This window comes from Palaemon carinicauda, chromosome 5 (genome assembly GCF_036898095.1).
Source record: "Palaemon carinicauda isolate YSFRI2023 chromosome 5, ASM3689809v2, whole genome shotgun sequence".
Lineage (NCBI taxonomy): Eukaryota > Metazoa > Arthropoda > Malacostraca > Decapoda > Palaemonidae > Palaemon > Palaemon carinicauda.
Window position 1 is genome coordinate 127,689,350 of NC_090729.1, and position 19,757 is coordinate 127,709,106.

At 34.0% G+C, this 19,757-nt stretch overlaps 1 long non-coding RNA gene across 1 annotated transcript in view; it reads left to right on the top strand.

Annotated features, from left to right (window-relative positions):
• LOC137640567 (uncharacterized) overlaps positions 1-19,757 on the top strand; it is a 226,513-nt gene that overhangs the window by 99,351 nt on the left and 107,405 nt on the right. Inside the window, exon 3 of the long non-coding RNA XR_011044404.1 lies at positions 5,591-5,638. This is a non-coding gene — a long non-coding RNA (uncharacterized lncRNA). The remainder of the gene's footprint in view (positions 1-5,590; positions 5,639-19,757) is intronic.

Consider the following 19,757-nt stretch of genomic DNA (forward strand, 5'->3'; position numbering starts at 1 on the left):
ATTTCACAAATCCAATTACATCTAACCCAATTTAAAACAACAGGCATTGGGAACAATTTCACAAATCCAATTACATCTAACCCAATTTAAAACAACAGGCATTGGGAACAATTTCACAAATCCAATTACATCTAACCCAATTTAAAGCAACAGGCATTGGGAACAATTTGACAAATCCAATTACATCTAACCCAATTTAAAACAACAGGCATTGGGAATAATTTCACAAATCCAATTACATCTAACCCAATTTAAAGCAACAGGCATTGGGAACAATTTCACAAATCCAATTACATCTAACCCAATTTAAAGCAACAGGCATTGGGAACAATTTCACAAATCCAATTACATCTAACCCAATTTAAAACAACAGGCATTGGGAACAATTTCACAAATCCAATTACATCTAACCCAATTTAAAACAACAGGCATTGGGAACAATTTCACAAATCCAATTACATCTAACCCAATTTAAAGCAACAGGCAATGGGCCCAATTTCACAAATCCTATTACATCTAACCCAATTTAAAACAACAGGCATTGGGAACAATTTCACAAATCCAATTACATCTAACCCAATTTAAAACAACAGGCATTGGGAACAATTTCACAAATCCAATTACATCTAGCCCAATTTAAAGCGACAGTCAATGGGCCCAATTTCACAAATCTAATTATATATAACCCAATTTAAAGCGAAAGTCAGTGGGCCCAATTACATCTAACCCAATTTAAAGCGACCTGCAATGGGCCCAATTTCACAAATCCTATTAAAACCAATCCAATTTAAAGCGACAGGCATTGTAACAGCACAGATACTAATAAGCTACATATAGATACCTGTTCCCACGCCAAGGCTGTAAGGAAAATAGCACATGAAAACGTGCAGGAAAGCAATAGGAACATGCAGGTACATTCCTAAGGGCAATGACCTATGATTTTTTATTCGGGAGGGGGCGGGGAAGGGGGTGGGGGTAAGGGAAGTAAGCAACTACCGTTTCCAAGAATCTTTTTACTCAAGGAATGTTTTTACCTCCAGCTGTACTTTCACAAAATAAAAAGGGGTTTCTTTGAAATCTGTGGTTGTGCCTGATTTAGCATCAGAAACTGATTCCTTGGTCACTAATGCAAAAAATTCCACAAATATTTTGATAAAAAAAACACCAATAAAGGTACTAAATAAGAAAGTCTTAAAAAAACTAATTTAGTAAGTCAAATAAATATAAACGAGAAATAAACATCAGTAAAGTTACTAAGCAACTGTTCATTTATTAGGTCAAATAAGAAATCTATAATCGACAAATTACAAATAAAGCTATTTGTACAAGTAGAAGAATGCATAAACAAAATGAAAAAGAAAATTATGAAAGCTAATCGTACTGAAAACCTCAAGAGAGAAGAAGAAGAAGAAGAAGAAGAAGAAATAAACGACTCCGAAGAAGAAGGCCATGATCAAGGAGACCGACACAATGAACAAGCATTTACGTAACTTGCCCGTTTTGTCAGAATGGCGACATTCTCCGGCATTTCCGTTCGCCTCATATATTTGGAGCGTGTGACCTTGCCTTCAACGGCTGTCCAAGGACGCCCCTACCTGGGCACCGTCGGGGCAGGCTAGGTCAGCTCGCCCCTGAGATGTGCTTGTTTTCTGAAGGAGATTTTTAGTTTTCCTGAAGGGATTTGTCGTTGATTTATTAGATTTTTATTCCATTTTGGAGTTGATTAAAATTGGTTTTAAGTTTGGTGCTTCATATTTTGGTTCAAACAAATAATATTGAGACGCCTTAAATTTGATTCTGATTACATTACTTGATACAGATAAAAATTGCTGACCTTAACAGTCGTGATTGCATTGTTGGTTCATCATCATCCTCATCATTTTCTCCTACGCCTATTGACGCAAAGGGCCTCGAGAGGATTCATTGGCTATATTCATCAAAGGATAGCCAGTTCTTTGTGATGCGAAGTATATATGTATATATATACATATATATATATATATCATATATATATATATATATATATATATATATATATATATATATATATGTATGTATATACATATACATATATATATATATATATATATATATTATATACATATACATATATATATATATATATATATATATATATATACACACACACATAACAACAGCAGAGAACACAACAACAGAAAGAGAGAGAGAGAGAGAGAGAGAGAGAGAGAGAGAGAGAGAGAGAGAGAGAGAGAGAGAGAGAGATATTTGCATTAAATTAAATTGTAAAAATTATAAAATCCCTTTAATGTGCCATATTACAATATTAGAATTAAATATAAATGAACTATATCATGAGTTACTTTTATATTAGTTGAATGTGTCACTAGTGAATTCGCTTACTAAAGGTTAGCTTAGTAAAAGGCTGATGCGCTGAACACAGTCTTAAGAATATAAAATTTTGCTATGCAAGAAAGTAACAAAAGAAACATACCTTTTTTTTTTTCTTTAGTAGAAATGAACAATAAATATAAAGTTTTGCTATGCTAGAAAGTAACAAAAGAAACATACCTTTTTTTTTTCTTTAGTAGAAATGAACAATAAGTACCCCAAAGGCAATACCTTTGGATTACAATTCCAGCATGCAAGTGAATTTCATTAATGTATTATTATTAGTAGTAGTATTATTATTATTATTATTATTATTATTATTATTATTATTATTATTATTATTATTATTATTATTATTATTTTTATGATGATGATGATAATAAATAACTATTATAACGATAAACAATTAAATTTTTTCCTCCATACAAACGTTCGCCAGATCAATCTTAGCATTTCATTCATTCAGACATTCATTCATTAAAGAACCAAAAAGGAATTTGAATGCACATAACATCTGCTTCTTCATTATTATATTACGCACGTGCATTTAGTGGAGAAAGCCGAATAAATCAGCATTGCATCAAGGGAGGGGGGGGAGGTGAACGTAGATTTGGGGGTGGGTGGGTTGAGTGATGGAATGTCATGGCAGGGAGCTTGAAATGACGGGTTGTTTTGGAATCCTTGGTAAACATGCACGGCATTTCCTGCTTCCAGTCAATTGAAGGGCGAGTAGGAGGAGGAGGAGGAGGAGATGGTGAAGTAAGAGTTGGACGAGGGTGGGGGGTAGGAGAGGAGAGGGGGGTGGGGGTGGAGGTTGCATGAGGAAAGAGATGGGAGAGGAGAAAATAGTGGTGGTAGCACCTTCGGGATTATACTGTAGATATATCCTGTTCATATGAATTCATTATGTGAAATAACTTGGTATATTTTAAGATCATTTACACCAGATGGCGATAATGATTAGGATTCAACATTTGATGGTTATATAAGCCAGGTGTTTTGTTAGTTACGATATCGCGAAGATCTATGGAAGGGTTCACTATGATGAACGGTGCTTGATAAAAAAAGAAGAAAAACCTATGCTTATTTATTAGGCGTACGTAAAAAAAAGCTATAGATAGATATTTTGCGATAGGAAAATATAATGAAAAAATAAGCAAAAAAAAAAAAAAAAAAAAAAAAAAACTGGGTAGATACTTTGCTAGAGGATCAAACTAACAGTCAAAATAGGTTTTAACATAAGAAACGCAATAAAGAAAATAAAAATGAAAAGCAGCGTGCATTGAAATTTCTTAAGGGATGGAATTGAAATTTCTCCTGCGAATGATGAATGTGGAAAGATAAAAACAAGCAAAGAGCATTATCCTTAAAAAGCCACAATCTCTATTAGGAAAAAATGAAGAGTAGATGGTAGAGTCTACTGGTGAATATTTTGTTCACAGAGAAATGATTTTGGGAAAAAATGTTAAAATGATTAGTGTAGTGAACACAAGAAAGTTTCTCTATGGAATAATTTTTTTTTTTTGAGAAACCGCACACTAAGAGGAGCAAAACGAACTAAAATAAGATTTTATCCCCCCCCCCCCCAAAAAAAAAGGATCTATATGACAAAAATACGAAAAAAGATATTTTTATAAGAAAAATGGACCAAAATAAAGAATTTTAAACTTAACGAACATTGTTTCCCTCTATATCCATACGAAATTACGTCAGTTATTCACGAAGCCAATCGTAAGTTGCTATCCGGTTTTTTTTTTTTTTTTTTTTTTTTTTTTTTTTTTTTTTTTTTTTTTTTTGGTTATTCAGAAAATCATGCTCGGTAAACGACACATCAACTCCCGTATCAACATTCATCAGAAGTGCCTCGAGTGTTGATGAATACATCAATATGATTAGCACGCGCTCTCTCTCTCTCTCTCTCTCTCTCTCTCTCTCTCTCTCTCTCTCTCTCTGTGTGACCGCTTGCAGTTAGACTTAGATTTGTAAGCTCAGTTGTAGGTACCAGTAATATTTTTTTTTAGTTTCAAGTTAGTTACGTTAAACCTACATTTGTTCCCCATCGGAAAAGAACTTTCAGCTACTTTTTTTTTTCTAAATATAATTGTCTTATGGTGGCCCATTGGAAACGTCCCTGCTTTGGCGAATTGCCAGACTGGGGTTGGAGTCCCGCTCAAACTCGATAGTTTCTTGTATTGTCTGCAACCTCACCATCCTTGTGAGCTAAGGATGGGGTGTTTTGCGGGAGCCTATAGGTCTACCTGCTGAGTCATGAGCAGCCGTTGATTGATCCTTCCTGGTCCTGGCTTGGATGGAGATGGGGCTTGGGCGCTGATCATATGTATATATGATCAGTCTTTAGGGCATTGTCCAGCTAGTCAGGGCATTGTCAATGTCCTTTGCCAATACCATACATGAGAGGCCTTTTAACCTTTATTTGTTTGCATTTTATTAAGTGGAAGGTTGATGACTGGTTTAGATAAACCGACTTATGACAGCACGGGCCATTGCACAGCGGTGGCCTCTGTGATGGTAAGGTTTAGAAAGTGAAAAAAAAAATGCCTAGTGAAACCTTTTGGACTCGGACATAACAAGCGAAAATATTTCATTGAGTCTTCCTGGGAAAGTTTATACATTATCTCTCTGATTGCGAAGTATTATTGTTTAATACTCGAGCATTGTCGTTCCGATTAAAAGGGTTTTCTGATTGGAGATCTTTCTGATACTCAAGTAGAGGGAAGATTTGGCTTTAAAATGGCAGTGATGATGATGATGATGATTATAATGCTAGTGGTAATGATGGTAATGATGAAGATAATTTAATGATGCTGATGATAATGGTGGTGGTGATAAGGATGATGCTGATGATAATGGTGGTGGTGATAATGATGATGCTGATGATAATACTGGTGGTGACAATGATAATGCTGGTGGTGATAATGATGATGCTGATGATAATACTGGTGGTGATAATGATGATGGTGATGACAATGCTGGTGGTGATAATGATGATGCTAATGATAATGCTAGTGGTGATAATGATGATGCTGATGATAATGCTGATGGTGATAATGATAATGATGATGGTGATTCTTTAGCATTAACTCTTTCAAAGTATAAAGTATTACTATCTCTAAAGCATTTAATATTAACTATATTTAACCTATCAAGATGAAAATGCCTCTGAAGTATCACTTAAATATTGTCTTTTTCATCCTTCTAGATGAAGCACGCCACCATGAAAGGAATGGAGAAACTTTTTAAGCTGCTGGTAAGTACCCTTCTACGCCTTTTTTCTTTTCCCTCAATTTTAATTGATGATTTCACGATGCCTTTATTATTTTTTATGTTATCAACTGTTTTCATTCTGTTTTATTTTCGTTCCCTTTTTAGTAAATTACATCCGCCAACGAAGTTGGAGGGAGGTTATGTTTTCTATCATTCTATTTTATTTTCGTTACCTTTTACTAAATTATATCCGCCAACAAAGTTGGAAGGAGGCTATGTTTTCGCCCCTGTGTGTGTTTGTGAAAAGCTTCCTGACCATAATTTTATTCGTAGAGTAATGAAACCTGCAAGGATTGAATGCTATGTAAAAAGCTGGAAATTATCAAATTTTGGAAAGTCAAGGTCAAATGTCACTGTCACGGTCAAGCAAAATGTCCAGTTCACCTAATCAGCCATAAGTTTGGATATCGTTGTCACAGGGACTTCAAATTTGGTTCATATTTGAGTGTATGAAAATCCATTCCAATTAATAAATGTTGAGGTCTAAGGTCAAGGTCAAAGTTAAACAAAAGGTCAAGAAATAAGTTGCTGCGTTGGAGGTCTGCGCTCTACTGAGTGCCCCTCTAGTTGGAATAGCGTCATGGCAGTAGATTAACAACTGGCGGGGACACTTTGTATGTTAAATAAATCAATATTATCATTTAGTTAAGAGTGTTAGGTTATTATGTTTGGTTACAGTTTTTGGATTTGACGATTTGGTAACGTTTCTTGTTGATAGTCAATAATCAGGTGCTATATTATATAATTACTTTGTGAATAAAGTCTATAGTGTTACGGTTGTCTAAGCTAGGTTGTATATGTAACTGAATATAGTGTTACGGTTGTCTAAGCTAGGTTGTATATGTAACTGAATATAGTGTTACGGTTGTCTAAGCTAGGTTGTATATGTAACTGAATATAGTGTTACGGTTGTCTAAGCTAGGTTGTATATGTAACTGAATATAGTGTTATTCCGCATTCCATTCTGGTTCTTGAGTTTCATCAGTGTTTTTTTTTTAAGAAGGCCCTTGTCTCTAAAACAGTCCAGAGATCGTCATAGTTTCAGTTCTCCCGTATAAGTAAAGTCCTGTTTTAAGGTATGCAACTGCTTCCTGATTTCGATGATATGTCTTAAGGAGCTTTCGTAATGTTTGTAACTTGACTTTAATTAGGATTGGTATACTGACTCAGTTAGGTGAAATGTACTGGTACATATTTTTTAAATTGCTTAATTTCCTAATATAAGAAGGTTTTGGAGTTGGAGATTATTTCGTTGGTCTAGATAAAGGCTTTGATCTAGCACTTTCTCCAAAATGTGATTTTGCTGTAATCTGTTGAAAAACTAGAAAATTGGTATAATTTTCTCTCATTCAAAATTATTTAGTTTTAATTAATGATGTTTTTTTTTTTTTTTTTTTTTTTGCTATATGCCTTCCCTTTCAAAGTGATTTTCTTTTCAAATGGATAGAATTAAACATTTTGTGGTATTAACCAAAGAAGGAAAAACTAAAATCAGTAATGAAAAGGGTTATGAGTCTCAATAATTCCAACCAGAAGACACACGGGCTTCACAAGGATGCATAATTGCAGTTCTTATTTAAAGGTTTAAAGGTTGTTCATGAGTGGCGGGGTAAGGGACAGGACAATGTCCTAGGGAACGACCATATATACTCTTGATCATAGCCTCAGCCCCCTCTCCACCCAAGCTATAGGACCAAGAAGGGCCAGGCAATGGCTACTGATGACTCAGTAGCTGGGCCCATAGGCTCCCCCCCCCCCTATCCCGATATCACAGGGATGGAGAGCTGCAAAATTGGCTCGAACTTCCGACCCAGGATTGTGACTCAGAGACGTTGTCAACTAACTGTCACTCCAAAATCAAACCATTGTTCTCTAGTCTTGGGTAATGCCATAACCTCTGTAACATGGTCCTCCACTGTCTTGGGTTAGAGTTCTCTTGCTTGAGGGTACACTCGGACACACTATTCTATCTAATTTCTCTTCTTGTTTTGTTAAAGTTTTTATAGTTTATATAGGAGATGTTTATTTTCATGTTACTGTTCTTAAAATATTTTATTTTTCCCTGTTTCCGTTCCTCACTGGGCTATTTGCCCTGTTGGGGCCCCTGGGCTTATAGCATCCTGCTTTTATAACTAGGGTTGTAGCTTAGCAAGTAATAATAATAATAACAATAACTCCAGACTGGCTTTTGATGTTTGGTAGAGTCCAGGGGTCCACGTTAATGCTAGTGCAAACCAACCAATCATTTCTAGAATTCGCATCGCTCAATCAAGTTTGCTCCGTCTGAATCCAGCCAGATGGAATGACAAGAAATCTTAATTTGTTAACACGTAGAAAAATAGCTTACGATGCGAACTTGTCCTCGCTGTTGATGTCAAATCATAAGCTTATTTGAATTTGTGCCTGAATGATACTCGTTGAAATGGTTTCAGTACCAATCGTTTTAATTTTTGATTAATACCTGTGATTTCATTGCTAATGGTCTTGCAATTGATTTGTTTAAATTTTTTTAATTTTCTGATAACCCTCATTATGGAAATTAATTGATCCACTACATATCGTTAGAAACTTTGGTCTCACTGGTCCATCATTGTTGCTTTGAAACTGATGTAGACAAATCTTAATACATTTATGTACTGTAATATATATCCAGGTAGTCCATGTTACTAATCGTTTGCCATAAATAAATCTATGTGATTTGTTGAGACCAATTCAAGATAGAATATTAATAACAGTCTCAGTTCTGTCTGTTTATTGATCTGTCACAGATTATTACTGCAAATATCTGGAGTTTTCTTTACTCTCGTTTTGTGCGCAACGAACAAATGGCTGTGCGCTCTATGAGTTTTTATAAGCTATTTAAAATCGGCAGAAGAAACTAATCTAGATTTCCAATTAATTCTCAGAAGCGAGTAACTAAAGAGTGTTGCCAACGCATCTGTGACGTCATCAATGCTGCGGCAAAGACTCCCATCGTATAAGCAATACTTCATGATTACAAACGTTACCAATGGTTTGGGTAATAATAACAGGGTTTCTCAACAGTTGTATCATTGGAAGATGTGCTAAATTGAAGATAGAAAATTCACTGGAAATAGTAAATAATATTTTTGCGCTTAAAGAAGTTGTTATTTGTTAAGGAACCTTTCCTGCATGTGCATTAAGTTATAGGTACTAGTTCTCATGGAATTAAGTAACTGACCACGCCGAGAGAGAGAGAGAGAGAGAGAGAGAGAGAGAGAGAGAGAGAGAGAGAGAGAGAGAGAGAGAGAGAGAGAAGAGATACGTCATGCTGATTTGTTATATTGCTTTTTTTATGATTTTACTTTTATTTTCGACGTTTGCAAATTGAGAAGTTTCGGTTGAAGAGTTGCCATTTTTTCACAGCAATCTTCATTTGCAACTTTAATTATTATTATTATTACTATCCAAGATACAACCCTAGTTGGAAAAGCAAGATGCTATAAGGCCAGGGGCTCCAACAGGGAAAAATAGCCCAGTGAGGAAAGAAAATAAGGAAATAGATAAATGAAGAGAACAAATTAACAATAAATCATTCTAAAATAAGTAACAACGTCAAAACAGACATGTCATATATAAACTATTAACAACATCAAATGCTTAGATATGATTCTTTTTCACACAGTGATTTTTCAAATTTTGTAGGAGATATTATTATTATTATTATTATTATTATTATTATTATTATTATTATTATAATCACTTGCTAAGCTACAACTCTAGTTGGAAAAGCAGGATGCTACAAGCCTAAGGGGTCCAACAGGGAAAATAGCCCAGTGAAGAAAGGAAAGAAGGAAATACAATGCAAGAGAAATTTAACAACAATAACAATACTGAAATAAATCTTTCATTGTATAAACTATAAAAACTTCAAAATAACAAGAGGATAAAAACTTATGTCATTTCTCGGGAAGTTAATCTTCAAAGGTATCCAAGAAATATACCCTCGTGTAGAATGTTCTTTTTTGAATATTGTAGTTATTTAAGTGAACTAATTTTATGACCCCAGCGGAAACAGTTGACCTATAAGTGATAATGATGATGATAATATTGGTGGTGATAATGATGATGATGATGATGTTTGGTGGTAATGGAGGTAATGATGATGTTGATGATAATACTGGTGGTGATAATGATAATGATGATGATGATGATAATGTTGATGATAATGTTGGTGGTAATGATTGTGATGATGATGTTGATGATAATTCAGGTAGTGATGATGATGATGATGTTGTTGGTAATGATGGTGATGATGATGCTGATGATAATGCTGGTGGTGATAATGGTGATGATGATGGTGATGATGATGTTGTTGGTAATGATGGTGATGATGATGCTGATGATAATGCTGGTGGTGATAATGGTGATGAGGATGATTTTGGTGGTAATGATGGTGATGATAATGCTGATGATAATGCTGGTTGTGATAATGATGATTTTGGTGGCAATGATGGTGATGATGATGCTGATGATAATGCTGGTGGTGATAATGATGATGATGCTGTTGGTAATGATGGTGATGATGATAAAGCTGGTGGTGATAATGATGATGATGATAATGATGGTGGTGGTAATGAGGGTGATGATGAGGCTGATGATAATGCTGGTGGGGATAATGATGGTGATGATGATGATTTTGTTGGTAATGATGGTGATGATAAGGCTGATGATAATTCTGGTGGTGATAATGATGATGATGATGATGATGATTTTCGTGGTAATGATGGTGATGATAAGGCTGATGATAATTCTGGTGGTGATAATGATGATGATGATGATGATGATTTTGGTGGTAATGATGGTGATGATGATGATGATGATAATGATGGTGGTGGTAATGATGGTGATGATGAGGCTGATGATAATGCTGGTGGGGATAATGATGGTGATGATGATGATTTTGGTGGTAATGATGGTGATGATAAGGCTGATGATAATTCTGGTGGTTGTAATGATAATGATGATAATGATTCATTACCATTAACTGTCACTAAAGTATAAGGTATATCTATTGCTAAAGTATTAATATTAACTATATTTAAACTATTAAGTACAGTAATACCTTTGAAGTATCACTTAGATATTGCCTTGGAGTGAGGTTGGGATACCGTCAACTATAGTCCATTTCTTTTAGCGATGCATATTTGCACCGACTCGCAGCGGTGCCCTTTTAGCTCGTCCAACCAATCAGCGATCCGGAAACTTTTCCGAGCTAAAAGGGCACCGCTGTGAGTCGGTGCAAATATGCATCGCTAAAAGAAATGGACTATAGACGAGCTATTTTTACTAAAAGTTAAATAGCTATTGAGATAATGAACAGAGATGAAATACTATTAAGAACGATGAGATTTTTCCAAGCTTTTGAATGAATTCTGATGACCTAGTAGGGAATACATAAAAAAGGTTAATTAACATACTTTGAGACAATAAAATATTTGAATTAAAGTTTCTTGGATTATACGATCAAATATTTAATACTCACGAAACGAAAACCTGCAACTCAAAATTTCAGGATTTGCTGTTCTCCCTCAGTGAATAAAACAGGAGATTGATGTCTGTTGAAATACAATTGTTGTATTTATTGATTTCAGTAACTTTCTCATGTTCAAAGATCAGAGGTTTTACGTGGTCACGAAGAAATGATAAATGCAGGTTGACTGAATAACTTCAATTTTTTTTTTTTAATCCATATTATTGGCCCATACCAAATTTTACTTAAAACAACGCAGAATATCAATAAAAAACGTGACTTCTCTCATTTTTCAAAATAAGACTTAGGATAAGCATGTAAAAAAATGTGAGAAAATTAATATTATATCATAATGTATTTAAAAGACTGATAAGAATACTCGCCTTCCATTTTTTTTTACAAATAGTATTTTTATAAGAGGTACGATTTTTTTTTTTGTGAGAACCTAAGTATTCTATTATCATGTCTTGGAAGATATATAAGAAACTTGCCCTCTATTTTTTAAAAATAATGCTAAGTATGAACTTTACTGTATCCGAGATGCTAAATATTGTATTGTAATGTTTTAAAAGATGTTATAATTTTTTTAAAAAACATTTTTATAGATATGTTTTGATATAAGCAGGTACGCTATTTTTTTGCGGGAAACTAAATATTCTATCCCGATGTTTTGAAAAATTTATTATAATTTTTTTTACAATTTTGTAATATATGTTGGATGATAAACTTAAATAAATAATCATTTCAACGTTTACGGCTCATAAGTTTTATCTATTTAATTTATTAAAGGGGAAGAAGAATCTATTAGATTGATATTATAACCTTCCACATTAAGAAGAAGTTCAATATGGAATCTCTCTCTCTCTCTCTCTCTCTCTCTCTCTCTCTCTCTCTCTCTCTCATACCATACAACTATCATTCTTTTGGGCGTGCTCTCGACTTGTAGGAGTAATCCGCCATGTTTGGTTATGTGCACAATTCTATACTGTGTGCGGTCTCATTCAGATATGCCACTATGATATCATTTTTCTGTTTTGCACGATTGTGGCCTAATGGTAACGTCTCTGCCTGGTGATCGCCAGACTGGGGTTCGAGTCCTGCTCAAACTCTTAAGTTCCTTTATTATCTGCAACCTCTCCATCCTTGTGAGCAAAGGAGGGGGCCGGGTTGAGGGAGACTGTAGGTCTACTTACTGAGTCATCAGCAGCCATTGCCTGGCCCTCCCTGGTCCTAGCTTGGATGGAGAAGGGCCTTGGGCGCTGATCATATGCATATATGGTCAGTCGTTAGGTCACTGTCCTACTTTCTAGTGCAATGTCACTGTCCTTTGCCTTTGCCATTCATGAGTACCCTTTAAACCTTTAGACATGGTTGACGCAGCTTTTGATTGACACATGTCATTTTTTCTATTGAATAATTGGGAGATTTTCTGCAATTCATGTTGTAAATAGTTAATTTGGAATCTTATACATTCTTTTAAAAGCTTAGCAAGAGGCTCAATGATTTAAATATAATTCTGAGATAAATTTTGGCAAGAATTTCATCTGCAAATCGAAAAAAAGATTAAGACACTGAATTCAAATTATATATATATATGTATATATATATATATATATATATATATATATATATAAATATATATATATACATATATATATATATATATATATATATATTTATGTGCATGTGTATGTTTCTTTATATGTATACATATATAAAGCATATATATATATATATATATATATATATATATATATATATATGTGTGTGTGTGTGTGTATGTATATATACATGTATATATAAATATAGTTATATATAAATTGGCTATATGTATTGTAAGTCAATCAATTTTGTGGTATCTTGTAGACTTCTAATTATGGGTGAGCATTTTCAAAAACAATACACCAAGAAAAAGAAAATTGGTTATTCATTATGAAAGGTGATACCATCTACTGCTGGAATAGAATCAACAACTCTTCCAAACAATAAGCCTTCCAGTTCTATCCTACAGGAGTTTCAAAGGCTCTGAATTCATTATTCAAATTTACGAGGATGTGATTTATTTAGCAAAATCGAAAAATGATGTAATCCTTCCATTTAGGATTGATTTGTTAGAAAATAAACACAAACTATTGTTTGCCAATGCTGACATGGTTATTACTGTAATACATGATATTCCCATTGGATTATTATATATATTTTTATTTATTTATTTATTTCTTAATTTTTTTTTTTTTTTTTTTTTTTTTTTTTTTTGATAAAACTGGCAAATCCTAACCCTTCGGTGTTCCATTAATAACATTGAAAAGGGAAGATTTCTGTAAAAACTTTACTTATGATGTCCCCCTTTACCATTGTTTAAAACATTTGAGAAATCTGATAGCAGTCTAATGAACTATTTCAACCTACAAGTAAAATGATAACGTCATCGAAATTAAGCTTTTCAAAGTCATCACTCCTCACAGGATTCTCCATCTCTTTCCTGTTACTATGGCAACGCATAGCGCAATTGCAGTGGCAGCATCAGCAGCTCGTCCAAGGAGAGACACGATCCTCACCAGTAGCAATATTCTAGAAAGAAAGTCCGGGTCAGGGGGTTGTTAGCGAGCGGCCATAATTCCCACAGACATCTTATGATGTCATCTTATCTTTGACAGCACAAGCCTGGGAACCTCCTCAGAATACCCTTACGTCTATTGCTATGCTGAGGCATGATCACCCGAGTGGGTGTCTGACGGGCTTCTATCATTCCTGGTCAGGTGTCCCCCTTTGGGTGCTTCGACCGCCCACAGATTTCTCGCTCCCGAACACCCAGCATCCAAGATCTGTATGTGCGCATATGTGGACCTATATATACTGGTAGAATAAACAGTAATTTCACGGAGTTTTGAGGAATGAAAATGATTTTTAAGATGACGTTGTATGTACTGAAGCCACGTTTTGTATTGATTTTTAAAAGTTATATATCGGTCATGATAAAAATAACAACATAAACTAAGTCTTTGCGATATTTCAGTCCACAGCTTAATCAGGAGCAAAATATCACTTATAACCCAGTTAAAGATAGACTTGTCTTAGACAGTATATCATAAAGACTGTGTCCTTTTAACCCGTGAGCTGAAGAATAATTAGTTCCTATCCCCAAGGAAATATTAGTGACGTACCCCTAACCAAGGGATTGACATGTCCATAGCTTAACAGACGGTGGTATTGACATGCCCATAGGGTAACAGACAGGTCAGATATATAGAGGGAGTATCTTTCCCCGCAAGCGAGTGCCCATGATGGGAATAGCGTATGGGGGAGTGCCAATGACTAACCCTGAACGATGCCAACTGATTCGCGCAGCTATCTGCCGTCCTGCGCAATTGGTTCATGCCTTTCTTTCCTATCGAGATATTTAGTTGCAACTGAAGTAGCAGGAAGAGAAAATATATTACAGTTGCATTATATCGAAACTTCTTTAACAATGTACATTTATGGATATCATATGAGTCGGCTCTTGGGAAAGGTGCAGTCGGTTCTTGTACACGAAAGGGAACGAGAGCGAACGAAAGCATGTGAAACATTTGTCCGAGTCTAGATGCAGGAAGTCCGGGAGTAGAAGTGTGATGTTTTGATCTTTAAAATATACCCTGAGATGTCTGTTTTATTTGTTTGTAGGGGTCGTATGCCGGGGTTGAGTGGTACCCAAAAAATTTTCTTCGTCTCTCTCTCTCTCTCTCTCTCTCTCTCTCTCTCTCTCTCTCTCTCTCTCTCTCTCTCCTCTCTCTCTCTCCTCTCTCCAAATTGGAAAAAGTAATTTTGATAGCACAAGCTTCTCTGTAAAGATAATCTTAGGTAGGTGGTAGATAACGTGTTTCAGATTCAACGTAATCATCACTCTCTCTCTCTCTCTCTCTCTCTCTCCTCTCTCTCTCTCTCTCTCTCTCTCTCTCTCTCTCTCTCTCTCTCTCGACCAGTTTACTGTGTTAATTCTGTCGTATTTGACATTGCTAATAATATTATCTCGAGCATTATTGTTCTGGGTACACTAAATAATTTCCTCAAATAATATATTGTCTGAATGCAAATCTGTTTCGCTAATTTTAATTAATTTTGTGCAATTTTGTATGGTCAACCTGCTAATTGATGTTTGTACAATATCACTGATATTATTGTATATCTCATTTTTTTTGCTGATATCAAAAGTGTAAGATCACTGTACCCCCCTTTTGTAACTGTATATGGCTTTTGCTGAAATAAAGATTATTATTATTATTATTATTATTATTATTATTATTATTATTATTATTATTATTATTATTATTATTATTATTATTATATAGCGTTTGCTCTTGCCATGGCCTTAATCAGTCATCTCGTCCCTTTTTGTAACTGCTATACGATCAATTTATCGTTTCCTTTGAGTTTAAAATCCCCCCTATAAACGTGAGTTGGACCTTCCAGTCAATTAGCTTCTACGAATACACACACATATACATATGTGTATAAATGCATATACATGATATATAAATGTATATGAATACATATACTTATACAAATACGTATATATGTATGTAAATATAAATGCATATTTATTTATGAGTATATACACTATATATATATATATATATATATATATATATATATATATATATATATATATATATACAAACGATCATATATATGTATATATACTGTATATATATATATATATATATATATATATATAGGCTATATGTTTATATATATAAGTATATCTATCTATCTATCTATCTATCTATATATATATATATTTATATATATTACATATATATATATATATATATATATATATATATATATATATATATATATATATATATATATATAGAGAGAGAGAGAGAGAGAGAGAGAGAGAGAGAGAGAGAGAGAGAGAGAGAGAGAGAGAGAGATATTATGTTTGTGTACATACACAGTATATGTACTGCCAGGAAACCCTCATGTAGTTCTATAGGATGTAGAATCAATAGGTTTTTCTTCTTTTCCCAAATATATCTTCGAATGCTGTTGACAAATATGGCGTCATTTAGCTCATTACTTCTATTATAAGTCCCAGAAGATGATTTGCTGGAAATGTACTGTGAAGTTTCAGATCCTTCCCATTTGTGTGAAGTTCACTTTGAAGTTTCAGGATTCTCCAGCAAACTTCCTTGGTTGTTCTTATTTGGTTATGTTAGGGTGCCAGAGAACTTCAAATCAATCAATCTTATTTGTTTATAATGTTTCATGGTTTTCCCAGAAGAATTTTCATGAAGTTGATTCTGATTGTCCTCAAAGTGAAGAATCATCAATGCCAGTTAGGTTGTTATATTTCATAATCGTCCAGAAAAGATTAATCTTGGTTTTTCAATAAATCTGAAACAATACATAATTTATTAGATGGTAATTGAAGAGTAGGCTTCGTCTTGCATAAATGCAAATTCAATTGCTTAAAATAATACTTCCAGAAAATAATTATCTATATCATAATATTGACAACAACAAATGCAGCTGTTTGTAGTCCACTGCAGGACAAAGGCCTCATACATGTTCTTAATTATTACTGAGGTTTGGCCATTTTCATTACCACGCTAGCCACTGCATATTGGTTATGGTGGGAAATTTTACTCTAATCGCTTTCAGCAAACCAACCTAGTATGAATGGCCTTAACTAATACAGTTTTGGTGATCATGGCGACACACAAACCCTTTCACCACATTAAGGTATCCCCACTCAGAAATGGATGATATTGAAATTGGACCGTTAATCATGATTCCCTTTAAACATGTTCTTATCAATAATAATAATAATAATAATAATAATAATAATAATAATAATGTTTTCTTTTCATGAAATGAAGACTGGAAAGAAATAGATCAGAGAAGAACACTTGAGGTTATACAAAAAAAAAAAAAAAAAAAAAAAAAAAAAAAAAAAAAAAAAAAAAAAAAAAAAAAAAAAACCTCTCATCAGGAGCCAAAGAACAACATTTCGGACATTTGATATTGACACTAGATGTCATTCGGTCTCAGTTTAAGAGATATGTTCGTCAACACTTTATGACTTTGGTCCATCAACTGTTTTCTTCTTCTTCCTCTTCTTTTCTGCCTGTTTTAATTCTGTTTCTTGTTTTAACACCTCGTGTTTTATGAAGTTAGTCCATCAACTGTTTCTTCTTCTTCCTCTTCTTTTTCTTCGTGCTTTACCTCTTCTTCTTGTTTTATGAAGTTAGTTCATCAGTTGTTTTCTTTTTTCTTCCTATTCTTTTTGTTCTTGCTTTACTTCTTTCTCTTGTTTTATGAAGTTAGTCCATTAACTGTTTTCTTCTTCTTCCACTTCTTTTTGTTCTTGCTTTACTTCTTGTTTTATGAAGTAAATCCATCAACTGTTCTCTTCTTCTTCCACTTCTTTTACTTCCTGTTTTACTTCTTCTTGTTTTACTCTTCTTGTTGTATGAAGGTAGTCCATCAACTCTTTTCTTCGTCTTCCACTTCATTTTCTTCCTGTATTACTCCTTGTTATACTTTTATTTACTATCTTTTTATGGTAGATTGACCTGGGTTGACCGGCTTTTCTACATCGCACTGTAACTCAGTTTGGCCTCTTTAATGAGACCCGTGACTGGGTAATCTTTTTATCATTGATAACTCATTTTTTTTTTATTTCATTTTTTCTCACATATATGAAACAAGTTTTTATCATCTTCTCTTGCTTTGTCTTTTCTTTGAATTGCTCAAATTTCAAGTAAGATTATTTTGGTCAGCAAATCTATGTATACAGCATACACAACAATTTCAAGATTTATAAAGAGCTCTTGAATTTCCAATGCCTCTCTCCTCTCATCTCTCTCTCTCTCTCTCTCTCTCTCTCTCTCTCTCTCTCTCTCTCTCTCTCTCTCTCTCTCATATACTACGATTCACAAATCTTCGCTTTTCCAATTATTAGGCAATCTTTGCAAAGCAAAGGACCTTTTGAGAAGAATGTCTTTGTTAGCCATTGTTGTGCAAGACTTTGGCCTCACTCCCCCCCCCCACAACCCCACAATTCCCTCCCAGACCCCAACAGATAATGAACTTTACCAGTCAAGCACCTTTACTTTCTTTTCTCTATTTTTAGTAGCTCCCCAAATTTAGAAGGGGGAGGGGCGGTTTGACATTATGTTAGGGAGTGACTCGAGATGCCTTCCAGACAAACTTTCAGTAGACAAAAAGCACTCCCAGCTGTGGTCTTTACAACATCGTCCCCCAATCGCCCATTGTTCCTCCAGGCCCCTATACATGTGACCCCCTGGCGGCAGACTGCGCAAGCTCAAGGGAACAGCAAGAGTCTGTGTTCAGCTTTTACCATCCCTTCCCTAAGGACAATGAGTGATATGCCTTTAGTATAGCCCACCCTTTCCTCTCTTTCCCACTCTCTCCATCGAGGTAGAAAGAATTCGGGAGGGACAAACGTTCATGAATTAAAACAAATGAGTATTAGGTTTCACAAGGAAATTGCGTTTTTTTTTATTTACAAATTTATGAATGTTTTATAAATGTTTTACTGCTTAAAAAATTGATAAAAATCACTGGAACAATCGTACAGATTTGATACTGGCAAAATAATGGGGTATCAGAGGCACAGAAATATTTTGATTGAAATTTAGATTTAATGAAATAGCCGACATTAAAGAACAAAATTATGTAGCTATCATTAAGCATTGTAATATTGTCGTATCTTATCCATTCAGTCTCAAATTAGGTGTCGGTGAAGAGTGTATGTTTTGTCTTTATTTCGACTGTAGTCAACTTAGATAAAATCTGTTCAAATGAAAACCTATCAACTAATAATTAAGGGAAATAACATCTTATTTTCAAATTTATATGTCTGTTTTAAATATTTAAAGATTACAAACATATATGAACACATATATGAAAAGGCTTCTTTTCAAGTATCTTCTTCAATGACTTATGAAATATATATATATATATATATATATATATATATATATATATATATATATATATATATATGTAAATGTATATATATATATATATATATATATATATATATATATATATATATATATATATTTGTTTATAATGCATTGCAGTAATTTATGTAATCGACCTCTTAAATTTCATTTTGACGATTGTCATGAACGGTACTCAGATTTCTAAATGTATAATGTGATTCCGTGTTAGTGGCAAACAAGCACTATTAGTGATATTATTTTCCGATAATTAGTATTTCTAACATCTATTGTGAATTTAACAACTGCATTAACATGAAATCAGAGCCTAAGAGCCATTGACTTTTAGGCTTCTGCGCAATATTGATATAAATCTTGTTACGCTTAACTAGGAAAATCTAGACACTAGCGTCTTCCACTGGTGAGGTCATTGGAAGGTCAAACTACATTTGGTCTTATGCATCTCTTAACTATATGTTTAGTAGATTGATAGTTCGCTTTAGAATATTAATTATATCATGATTTTCTTATTTAGCTGGACATTATTTTACACATTACGGTACATTTAATCTCTCTCCCTCTTTTGCATGCACATGCGCAAGAGCAAATGGTTTAACAAAATAACCTACGCACAACGTACGCCCCGTTTGACT